Raw genomic sequence first — 9,523 nt, 5'->3', positions numbered from 1 at the left:
GCTCTTCCCTCTGTCTGTGATCCATGACTGATGCTCCTCCGAGTCCCTTTGCCCTGGGAAGGGTTGCACACCCACCCCAGCTCCCACACACTTTGCACCCTTTCACAGCTTGCAGCCAGGTCCGAGTATTGGATGACTATTAGCAAATCGCGCCACTCAATTAACATCTCCGTGAGAGCAGACACCATGGCAGTGCTGCCAGGCACGGAAGGTAGTCAATAAGTAAATCTCTGTTGAGAGAGTGAGCTGAATGGCTGCGGAAAGAGAAATGGGCATTCCCTCTCCCGGGTCCGTGGGTTTTTTGGAATAGGTATGACCAGCTCAAGGAACTTCAGTCTGTTCTTCTTCCCGAACCCCCCAAATTCAGCTGTTACTCGTGGCATATCCTGTTTCAACAGCTTTTAAAAAGCACAGTAGAGTGTTGCGAACAACTGTTCTCAAAAATTGTAAAACGTTATCTATGGAGACTGACTTTTTCTAGGTCTTAATAAATATCTGAGTCTTCGTCACTTATTTCAGATATTTCAGAATTGCAAGAGAATGGGCATCCTTGCTCCGGGATTAAGTGAAACCAGGTAAATAAAATGCCTAGCACATGTCTCTCAGGCGGTGGTGGTGGTGGTGGTGGTAGTGGTGGTGGTGGTGGTGTTATTCAAGTCTAGCCAGATATATTTAATATTATTCCCAAAATGTTCACTTTGGCAAAGAGCCAAAAGTCTGCAATGTTCAAAAAACATCTCTCTAATATGAGCAAGATTCATAACAAAGAAAAAAACATTCCAACTTCATGTATTCAAACCAAATTATACATCATCATAAAGTGTTGATCTTTAAAAAGAGGTATCAAATAATTTGTAGATAGTCTCAAGTAATTTCCACCATCTCAAAGGCTCAAGATTTCCTATCTTAATGTTTATTTTAACACCTTCCTCGTTCCCTGAACACACCTAATTAATCATAACATACATTATGCCCCAAAACACTGAGCAAGATAGCTATACTTAAAAAATAATGTATACTGACATTTTCCAATATGCTAACTATCTTTAAGGATAACTTCGTCCCAGAAGCAGGTAAGTTTGGGAGGAATATCCTGTAATTATCAAATTTCTTTGCAATAACTAGCATGACCTAGTAAACTGTTTACACTCCAAAATGTATAATCTAAGGAAGTAAAATAGCTCAATAGTGTTATCATTATCAAATAAGATTCATAAAGACAAAGGTCAAAGTTTGGTTTTAAAGATAGAATCTATGACCCTTTGTACAAACCTTACATTCTTTACTTTCATTTCTAAGTCTATCACAGAATAAAGCTTAAAGGAAACTCTACTTAAAATCCACACTCTTTTGTTATCTTTTTTCTATATATGAAATAAAAGTAAAATTTGCCTCCGATCTCCTTCTATGTGAGAATTTTCAGTGATGCATATGTAAAAATAAAAATCTCAGACCATTATATAAGCACTCCTGGCAAGAAATCTATATTCCATATTGTTGAGAGAGATTGCTAAGAGATCTTTGAACAAGTATAATGTCTTACACTATTTTTCAATTAGATGTTTCAAGTGAGAAAATAAAACAAGAATGCATAAAGGGGGAAAAGGGTGGAGAGTTGCAACTCTTATATCTTACCTAAAATCTCTTTATACTATTCCACTGAATACAAATCACTCCAACTTGCTATACTGAGAGCAGGTTTAATCAAGATTTGAAGAAAAAAATATAGTATGATATTTTAAGCATTCTATTTGCATTGTTTTTATCAGTAAAAGAAAGACCAAGGGATTGACAGAAAACACTTATAGCTTTCCCAGAAAACTCACAGTAACATTTCAGTGTCTCAATAACTTTGTTTTATAATCACTTACTCTTTATTTAGCAAATATCCATGAACCTTGGTGGAATCATTTTATTTGGCAAAACTAAAACTAATTATCTAAAACTAAAATTAATTAACTAAAACCAAATTACTCGATCAATACTCAGACATACAAAGTGCTGCATTTTTATTTCTTGTTATAAATGCAACCTTCTTTATAAGGTCTCACCCATTTTGCCCATTTTGGTAGCTATGAAAAACCATTAACTTGATAATTAATAATATCCTAGACATTGATGTGTCAGTCTCATTTTGGCAAATAATCAATCAATGCTAAATTAAACTCCCTAATGAACTATTTCTCCCTTCCCAAGATGAGGTGTACATAGAGGGAAAACCTTTAATATCTTTGGGGCATTTGGTGTTTATCATTCTGCTGGCCTTCATGGCATAGCGCATGCGGTCCTTGGGTTTGTGCTGTTGTAACCAAAGTGCAATTAGTCAGACTCCTTCCCGGTTCCTGACGAAGGGCAAAGCTAGTGGAACTTGTCAAAACCTCTCCTGGCTGTCTTGACACCCACTTGTCTTGACATCCACTGGTACTTTGGTTCCCTCTTGGAAGCTGGCTCTGTTTCTTTCAAAATCCTGCTGCGAAATGGCAGAGGAATAAAGGAATGTGCTCTGGCACTCACAGCAGAGCCTAGAGCCTTGCCGGTTCACCATCTCTCAGGAGACTTCCTCTGGCAAGCTGTTCCTCCAGAAATTCCAAGCATCTTGACATCTCTTAGGGACCCATGGGAATGCCGGGTCCTTTGTAGACCACACTGTGGAGGGGGCTGCCTGGGGTGAGAGTAGGAGGGGATAGGAAGGAAAGAGAGGAATCAGGCGTCCCTCCCTAACCACGCTATGGCAGTCGGTTTATTGTCCTGCAGTCATCGTTTCTGTCCTCACAGGTCTTAATGGGGAGCAGAGCAATAGCTCTTCTTCCAGCTTTTCCTCAATCATCAAATACGCTTTGTAGCTTGAAGACTTAGCCCCAGAGAAGGGATCAGAACAAACCAGTCTTCCTGCCTGATGTCCTTTCTCGCTCATCTCTGTCTTTGGAGGGAGGCAGGCACACTTTCTGCTTCTTCAGGTCTGGCAAGCACTTCTCCCCAGTACCATAGCATCCGCCTTGACAAGGTGGCAGCTGGCCTGTACCCCTTTCTGGAGCCATTGTGCTGAGCAGGGTACCAAGGTGAAATCTAGTTTATGAATAAGGGAAATGACGTTTACAGATCCTTCAAAACGTCACCCTTTACATAAACTCCACGGCACTGTACTTGCTTCTGTAGACCAACAAAATGCAATGTTATTTTCTCTCCTAAGAGGCTAAGTGAGTGTGTCAGAAATCTCACTGTGAGCAATCATTTTTGTGGATGAAGAATCTTATATCACTTTTGAGAAAAAATGATTTTGACATACAGTGCAGTAGTTGCCCCTTATTTTTTTAAAAAAAGATTTTACATCTCAAATATCCCAATCTCTTCTATCTTTTTTCCTTCAGTTTTATTATTTTTTAATTGATTAATTGCCTTCTGAAGAGCTGCTTTTACTTTAATAGCTATTGTTTCACAAAGATCAGATGTTTACTGTAGATACTTAAAAAGATAAAGATATGAGGGATCCCGGGTTCAATTCTAGTCAAGGGCACCTACCTGTCTTGCGGGCTTGATTCTCAGTGGGGGGCATGCAGGAGGCAGCCAATCAGTGATTCTCTCGTCATTGATGTTTCTATCTATCTCTCCCTCTCCCTTCCTCTCTGAAATCAATAAAAATATATTTTAAAAAATAAAATAAGATAAAGATGAGCCACAAATATTGATTTTAAATAAAAGTTACCAGAATTTTGACCTCCCAAAGATAATCACTATAAACCAGTGGTTCTCAACCTTGGCTGCACATTAGAATCACCTGGGAATCTTTTTAAAATCCTGATTTCTGGGCCTCATCCTCCAGAAATATTTTCCTCAATATTTTTTCTTAATAAAAACTAGATTATATTGACTTATGGGTTTATGAACAATGTATTATATGAACATTTCCCATTCAATTTATAAAAAATTCTTTTCACATAATTTTATTTTATTTTAATATGTTTTTATTGGTTTTTAGAGAGAAAGGCAGGGAGAGCAATAAAAAGATAGAAACATCCATGAGAGAGACACATAGATCAGCGGTCACCCGCATGCCCCCTAATGAGGACTGAGTCCACAACCCGGGCATGTGTCCTGACTGGGAATCAAACCAGCTACCTTTTGGTTCAGGAGTCAAGGCTCAACCATTGAGCCATACCGTCCAGGCTCAAGATCATTTTAAAGGCCTTATTGCATTATTTGATTTAAACACAGGTATTTCCATTTTTTTTTGCTTCTAAAAACTATTGGAATAAACAGTCCTCTAGCTAAATTTTTATACACATTCATAGCTATATGTTTAGGATAAATTCTAGAACTTATAATTGATAAGTCAACATGTATGCATAGCCCTTGCTCAGTTGGTTGGAACACATCCTGTACAGAGAAAGGTGGTGCTTTGGGTTTCCGATGAGGGAAACACCTAGGTTTTGGTTTGATCCCCAGTCAGGGCACATACAGAGGAAGCCATTCAATATTCTCTCTCACATCAATGTTTCTCTCTCTCTCTCTCTCTCTCTCTCTCTCTGTCTCTCTCTCTCTCTCTCTTCAATAAACATATTCTTGGGTGAGGATTAAAAAGAAAGAGCATATACAATTTCAAGGCTTTTGATATATCTGTACCTCCTCCTCACTTTAATCTGTTCCTGAATATTAAAAAATCCCAAGTATTTCAGAGGAAAGGTGGGAGCGGGGGTGGAGGGAGAGATTACCTTTAACTGGGAAATTTATATGCATATATTCATAGCTCATGGACACAGACAATATTGTGGTGAAGGCTTGGGAGGGGAAGATTATATTTTCAACAATAAAGGTAGAATTATTTTAAATCTAAAATATAATTTATTACCCCTAAGTACTCTAGCAGGTAAGTTCTTTGTAAAAACATAACCAATTATTATTATCATATCTAAGCCTCATAATAATTCCTTAATATCATCTAACAACTATTCAGTAATCAAATGTCTCTGATTATCTCAAAAATGCCTTTTTACAGGTTGCAGTGTTAGAATCAAGGTCCATTCACAGCATTTGGCTGATAGGATACTCAAGGCTCTTCCACTCCACAACACTTCCAAAGTGCAAACAATTAAAAAAACGAAAAGGAGCAGACGGAGACGTTTAGCTTTCTTCTTTGTGTCCACCATTATGTTCCTGATAGAAAAAAAAATCATTATTCTTTTTTAATTTCAAATTATAAAAAAATGAATTTATTTGGGAATAGCAGAGGAATTGCAACTTGGGAAATACATGTTGTATGTAACAAGCTACCAGGGAGTCCGTTGAGGGTATGGGGCAGGCGGTATTTATGGGCAAAGAGTGCAGAGAGGGGGGAAGTTCAGCCAGAGTCCAAGTAGTAAGTTTGTTGGCTTGAATGGAGAGAGATTCTTACAGATATTTACTGGTCAAAAAATAAGTCTCATTCTTCTGTAAACTGGGCACTTTTGGGAAATCAGCCTTTTAGTTCTTGAGTTGAGTTCCAATCTTCTGAGAGTCTCCGTTTTATATCCTTCATTTCCATTTTCTATTGAAATCCTTTCATAGTATTAAGCATATCCTGACTTTGTGACTGGTGAAGAATTCAATTTCAATAATTATAGCGAAACGCTTGACTGCTTGGACTAGCAATACTGTTTGCCTTCAAGATGAAATGAAGTGGTAAATGCCAGACATAATGATAGTGTAGACACTGAAAAACCTTGTTTTTATTTTCCCAAGTTTCTTTTTAACAAATATAAATCAATATACATTTGTATACCCTTTCTTACAAAAAATATTCACCATACCCTCCATATTGCTTCACACCTTTTTGTTTTTTCTCTGAAAAATATATTTTGGATATGACTTCACATCAGCATGTAGACATCATCCTCATTTCTCTCACTGATTTCATGTATTCCATTGTTGGATGTTACCACAGTCATTCCTACATTTTGATGAGAATTTTGTTCCTATGAGAAATCAAATTTGCCCAGCCGGCAGGGCTCAGTGGTAGAGCTTCGACCTATGAACCAGGAGGTCATGGTTCCATTTCCGGTCAGGGCACATGCCTGGGTTGCAGGTTTGATCCCCAGTAGGGGGAGTGCAGGATGCAGCTGATCGATGATTTTCTCTCATCATTGATGTTCCTATCTCTCCCTCTCCCTTCCTCTTCGAAATCAATAAAAATATATTTTTTTAAAAAATAAATCAAATTTTTCTTTGTATTTGTGGAATAGCCAAGAAGATTCCTAGGAGTGAGATTAATGGTTCAAAGAATAAAAGCATATGTAGTTTCTTTGCAAATTTCCAAATTCCCCTCTCTAAGGGAGTGTATATTTGGCATTCCTACCAGCAGTGCATGAAGGTGCCTGTTCCTGAGAGCCTGGCCAACAGAGTATGTACTCAAATTTACAGATTTTTGTGAATCTAATGGAAGTGGTATCTCAGTGCAATTTTACATTGAATTTCTCTTATTTTGAGTGAGATTGAACACCATTTCATGGGTATAAGGGCCATTTACATTTCTTTTTATGTGTGTGGTCTATTCATTTCTCTTACCCATTTTTTTTCATGAGATTGTTGCTCTATTTTTCTAAACACTTGAAAAACACTTTAATATTAAAATTTTATCCATTTGTCTGTGACATAAATTGCAAATGATTTTCCCAGTTTGTCTTTTTATTTGCTTATGCTGTTTGCCAGGCAAACGATTGATTTTTTTAGTTCATATAGCAAATCCATCATTTTTTTTCTTATTGTTCTTGGATTTTTAGTCACATTTAGAACATTTTTCTTTACTCCCATGTTATAAATAAACTCACCCATGTTTTCTTATAGTACTTGTGATAAGTTTTATTCCCTTGCTTTGAAACTCTGATCTTTTTATAGTTTCTTCTCTCCTATGGTATAAAAAGGAGTCTGATTTTATATTTTTCTATATGGCTTTCTAGTGATCTCAATAATACTTGCATTCAAAATATTTTTTGTTACCCCACTGTCTTTAAATGCTGCCTTTATCATAAATTCCCGTATACACTTAGAGGTTTTGTTCCCCCTGTTATTTCAACTCTGGTATATTGGTCTGTCTTTCTATTCACATACCAATACTGCACTGTTTAAACATTCTCTATAATATGTTTTATCATCTCATAGGGCCAGACCACTCTCTTTCATTTTCAAGAATTGCTTGACGTTCTTATTTATTTTTCCAAATGAACTTTATAACCAACTTGTCTTGCTAAAGGATAAAAGAAAAGAACATAATAGTACTTTATTGAAATGCACTAAATTTATAAACATTGAGAATTTTTTTTTAAATCCGGTCCTCCTATTCAGAAATATATGGTATGTTTTTCCAACTATTCAAGTATACTCTGTCATGTTTTAGGTAGTTTTCCTCATTTAGGTTTTGTTTTATTTTTTTTAGTCTATGAATTTTATTTTATTTTGTACAATTTTATTTTAGTGATTGTGAACAAAGTTGTTTCTTCTACTGTATCTTTAAACTTACAATTATTTGTATACTGGAATGCTACAGTTTGCAGTATTTTTGTTTTATGACCTGCTAGTTTCACAAAATTTTATTGCTTAGAGTAACTTCATCTTTGTCTTGGATTTGTAAAACATATATGAAAGTTCTAGTTTAGAAAGATTTTTAAACTTAGTGAAATAAAAAACTCAAAATGAGCTGCATGATTATTGTCCTATGCACAAATTTGTCCTATAAAAAACTATTACAGCAAAACTCTGGTAGAAAGATAAATATTATAGGTAAAATGTTGGGGAAAAGTCCATAAATTAACAAACTCTCCAATTACAGATTTTAAATGAATTTTCCATCTATATTCTTTCAATATTGACAGTGCATTATTCACTTTTTCTAAATTTTTGTTTTAAAAAAACTTAGTTTAAATAAAATTAAATCCTGCAAATGTAGTACTTTTTATTTTTAAGTAATTTTTCAATATGTAATATTTATCTAAATTTTTTTCTAAATAATTATAGGCAAATAAACTTAACAAAAAACTGGCAACACAGATTGAGCCTAGGCATTCCAAATGTCATAATTTTGATCAACAAATTTCTTAGAATTAAGAAAAATGAGCATAATCTCAGTTATCATTTTTAAAAAGGAATTGCCAGCCTAGCCAGTGTGGCTCAGTGGTTGAATGTCAGCCTATGAACCAGGAGGTCAGGGTTCGATTCCCTGTCAGGGCACATGCCTGGGTTGCAGGCTCAGTCCCCATTAGGGATTGTGCAGGAGGCAGCCAATCAATGATTCTCTCTCATCATTGATGTTTCTATCTCTCTCCATTTTTCTCTGAAATCAGTAAAAACATACCAAAAAAAAAGAAAGAAGTTACCAGAGATATGGAACTTTCTTTATTTCTTGCATGATGTATTAATTTGCTCTGGTTGCTATAATAATGTGCCACAAACTAAGTGGCTTAAATAACAGTTATCTCACAGATCTGAAAGCAACAAGTCTGAAATCAAGGAATTGGGACTGTTGGTTCCACCTGAGGACTGTGAGGAACGAATATGCTCCCAGCCTCTCTCCTTGGCTTGTCGATGGCCATCTTCATGCTCACACAGCCTCTCCCTGTATGCATGTCTCTGTGTCCAAATTTCACCTGTGTATAAGGATACCAGCCATATCGGTGCCCAATCATATTAAAATAACCTCATTTTAACTGGATTACCTCTGTAAAGACTCTATCTCCAAAGATAGTCACTATATTTTGAGTTACTGGGGCTTAGGACATCAACTAAGAATTTGGGGAGGGGATACAATTTAGACCATAGCATGTGGTTATCCTAAAAAACATTAAAGGCTAATTAGTCTGCTGCTGGGATAAACTTTTAGTAAAAAGCTGCTTATGGTTTGCTGAGAAACAAACATAGAGTCGTTGAATTCAGGGACTTAAGAAGAACAAACTCCTTTATAGAAATACCTAGAGCTACATTCTAGTAAGTAAGGTTGACTTTACCTGTATGTTAATGAAGAAGTACCTTTGTTTTAGATGAAGGCCTACAGGGGCCTTGAGAGTGCAATATATTTATTCTCTGACACTATCACGAACTTGACTGGCCAGCCTATGGAGTGATTCCTCAGATCTAGTGTTTTAAGAAATGATAGTTCTTATTAGGAAACTAGGGGCCCGGTGCACGAAATTCGTGCACTGGGTGGGGGCGGGGGGAGTGTCCCTCAGCCCAGCCTGCCCCCTCTCACATACTGGGAGCCCTCAGGCGTTGACCCCCATCACCTTCCAATCGCAGGATCGGTCCCTTGCCCAGGGGACAGAGGTGTCAGGCCTGGGCAGGGGACCCTCATTTCCCCCCATCACTGGTTCTGTCCCCAGCCCAGGCCTGATGCCTCTGGCCCAGGCATCAGGCCTGAGCAGGGGACCCCCAGACCCCTCCGATTGCTGGCTCTGACCCTGGCCCAGGCCTGATGCCTCTGGCCCAGGAATCATGCCTGGGCAGGGGACCCCCATCTCCCTCTGATCGCTTATTCCACCCCCCCGCCCCACCCAAGCCTGAC

This window comes from Myotis davidii, unplaced genomic scaffold (assembly GCF_000327345.1).
Source record: "Myotis davidii unplaced genomic scaffold, ASM32734v1 scaffold71, whole genome shotgun sequence".
In the NCBI taxonomy this organism is placed as follows: Eukaryota; Metazoa; Chordata; class Mammalia; order Chiroptera; family Vespertilionidae; genus Myotis; species Myotis davidii.
This window is presented reverse-complemented; position numbering follows the sequence as displayed.